Raw genomic sequence first — 3,582 nt, 5'->3', positions numbered from 1 at the left:
GTGCAGTTCGTCGAGGGTAGCCAGCCGCGTGGGCTTGCCGGCCCCGGACTACAGCTCCCAGAATGCCGCGGGGGGAGAGGCAGGCGCTCTAATTGGGCGAGCCGGGCCCGCGGGGCGGTGCCAGGAAGGGAGGCAGCGGCCCCTCGCCCGCGTGCCGGGGTGCCCCGCCCATCCCCGGGAATTGCGGCTGTCTCTGAGTAGCCGCAGACTTGCGGTGGGATGTGAGGACGGAGCAAAGATGCCCGGGGAAGCGCTGCCCTGCTGTAAAGCAGCGCGCGGTGGGCAAAGCCCTGCGGCACCGGTGAACCGACACGGAGCAAGAGATGGTTCCGAGTCCGTAACTCAAGGCTGGGGCGCTCTCTGGGAGCAGCGGCTGAGGAGAACGTGGGCGACACGCTGAGCAGTAGAGCTCCCCGGAGCATCCCCAGGCCAGAGGAACTCCCACGCAGTTGTATTCCCCTGTACGCTGCTACACTTGTTGCTGCATTTATTTCGACATTCAGTATTTGGGAAAAATATCGCCAAGACCTGTAATGATTAGCGAACACATCTGAAAAAAAAAAAAAAAAATTAAAATCGATGTGTCCACTGTGCGTAGATTAGCAGCAAAAACTGAAAGACCTGACTGTATTCTAGTACCAGTTGGTGAAGAACATAAATTTAGTAAGAGCTCTTCAGTTTGATAGAGATAGGCATGGCAAGATCTAATAGCTGCGGTTATAAGAATCAAAGTATCCCAATTGTTGTTTTTCACATATGTTAATCTCTTGTGTTTCATAGTTCAATGGCCCATAGCAGCTTAATGCAAATAATATCATCTGAAAGTTGGCACCACAAAGACTGGAACAGTCATCAAGTAAATAATTAAGCAGCTCTTCCAGTCCTATGCCTTCATTACATTAAATCTGTCTGTTCTTTTGGCAGGCAGGATATTAGTACTCTTTACTCTGAGTCTGTAATACTGACTACAGAAATCAGGTGTGGGTATTTGGTAACACTAGCACATTCCAAACAAAATAATCTGGATAATGTGTACATTCTTTAGTATGCTGAGAGCTTGCATCTTCAAGTAACAGGCTTCAAGCGTATGCTGTACTGTCTTGCATAAAGCAGCTGCTCCCAAAGGGACAATCCAGCGAAGATCTCTGTGCCTTTATCTCATAGTCCTCCTCTGCCATAGGGTTATGATCCAGTTTTAAGGTTCTTAGAAGTGCCTCTGCCCGAATTAAGGTGCAAACAAGACCATATGCCAGTAACAATAGTAAAGGTTTTATTTGATGGTAAATATGAGAGAGAGAGAGAAAGAAAGAAAGAAAGAAGATAGGCGGGGGGGACAGAAAGAGTGACAGGGACAGAATAAGGAAATAGCACCACTCCGTGGCTCCCAGCGATGTCCGTTCATCCTCTCCAGCTGGTCTCTTGGTGGTGAAGGTCTCCCCAGAAGGCACAGAGTCCCATGGGTGTACATGCTCAGGCTAGGTGGGCACATCCGGGCGTGTCCCCTTGACTCTGGGTCTGTTGCACCACGTGCAGCCCTGAGGGGCCAAGCCTCTCACATGAAAGTCCCTTGGATGTGCCCTGTGGGGCTGGGGGTTCCACAGCTGGGCCAGTTTGTGTAACGGAGGATGGGTGTTTATTGCCTCTCACCAGAACCTCCTCCTCCCCCCTCGGTTGGGAGGAATCTGTGTAAACTTGGCTTCTGTGAGCTGTGCTCTCCCCCCACCCCAAACTCACCCGGGGATAGTTGCAGCTGGTGGCTTTGGCCTTTTGTGGATGCAAACCTTTCTCTCAGCGTGAGATGACTGACCAATGCATTTCCCTCTATCTAATCAACAGTTTGACTTTCAGTTCAAAGTCCCACTCTTCAGAGAGGCTTCTTCAGTTGCAGCTTCTTTATCAAGAGCAAAACTTTATATCAATGTTTGAGGCATGAAATATTTTCAGTCTCTGACACATAGGTAATCTGTTATTTCAGGCCAACTAATAGCATTGGGGGAAAAAATAGATACCCTAGTCCTCCTTCCACATCTTTGGTGGTGGTGCCGCCTCATCTGCGTTCCTAAACCCACTCATCTCCCACAGAGGGCACTCTTGGAACGATGTGTTCCAGTTTCAAACCATGCTGAAGCTACATGGATAGTGGTACAAGTGACAGCAGTTAAGTCCTCTTGCTCTCCTTTTCTGACTCCTCCACTGTTCCCAAGGTCAAAGCTGAGAGCCTGCTGCTCCACTTTGTGTACTGCCTGACAGGAAAAGTGCTGAAAACAAGAAAATACCTTCTGTGATCTTTCTGATCCCAGCTGCCCGTCTTATCCCTAGTTTGATGTGTAATCCATCCATTCTCAGAACCTACACGCATGTTGTCAGATTTATGTGTTTAGTATTTCTAAAATGATAAGGAGAATAGCATAACTTACTGTTTATTCTTTCTATTTCTTTGCACTTCTTGTTCCAGTGTTGTAATCAACAAATAGCCATAGCTCATGCTCTGTACTAGACAAGGAACAGGACAGTCCCAATGCCAATTTAACTAGACCAATTTAACATTTTCACCTCATTACCTCAAATTACCACTTCAGCATTTTATAAGCACTTATGTAAAAATGGATTTAGCTTCTGAATTTATTGAACATTCATGCTGGTTAGTGTACAAGATAAGAGATTAGGTTTATAGCACAGTTTTTACATTTCTGTGAAAAGCAATGACAATTCCTCTGTCTAGCTTTTACTCTGACCTGTACATTCCATCCCACCCCCAAAAGAAAGCAGTTACCTACAGGTTCTTCAGCCAAAACCACAGAAAAACTGTTGGAGTTAGTTCCATGCTTCATATACTTACTCTGCAATTATAGGAAATTCTACTTTTAGAGAACTTTGTTTTGTTTTTTTTTTCTTGCAAACCTTTTTTCCCCCCTCCAATCTGTTCACACAGGCTTGGGTGTCAGCCTGGTTTTAAAAACTTCAGTCAGTGAAAGGTTATGCCTCCCTCAGCCAACAGAAGTTCTCTGCAGAGTAACACAAATTGCAAGAGGACAGTTTTTATGCATTTCAAAATACATAAACAAAATGTATGCTTTTGCCATTTTACATACTTCAGTAATTACTGAGTGATTAAGTAACTCACACTATATGCTCTAGAAATAGCAACTGCAACATTATGAAGAGAGTGAAAATGACCCACTGTGCTCAAGAGATGATGCAGCTGCTTAACTGTCAGCATGTAATTCATATACCAATGAGTAGAACATTTTCCTAGAGTTCAAAAGCAGAAAATTATCTATGATTTCCCTTCACCTCAGAGTTAGCCTTCTACACAAATTCATGTCAGGTTTTGCAGTGCTTTCCCTGGAAGTGTCACCTTAGGCCTTCTTGGTGTATCTCCATGATTCTCTATGCTGTACTAAACAGAGATGATCAGTAAATACCTTTTCAGTAGGTTAATTGAGAACTTGCTTGTTCCATAGGGTACACAGGTGAGGAACACTATCAGGGTTAATGTGGTTTAACCTGCATCTTTATTAGAAGTTTTGCAGATTATATGCTTGAAGTGAGTTAATGAATCATGGATTATTCTTAGCCACA

Source organism: Coloeus monedula, assembly GCF_965178545.1.
Source record: "Coloeus monedula genome assembly, chromosome: 2".
Taxonomy (NCBI): Eukaryota; Metazoa; Chordata; class Aves; order Passeriformes; family Corvidae; genus Coloeus; species Coloeus monedula.
The sequence above is the reverse complement of the archived record's forward strand: the minus strand, read 5'-3'. Positions refer to the sequence as shown.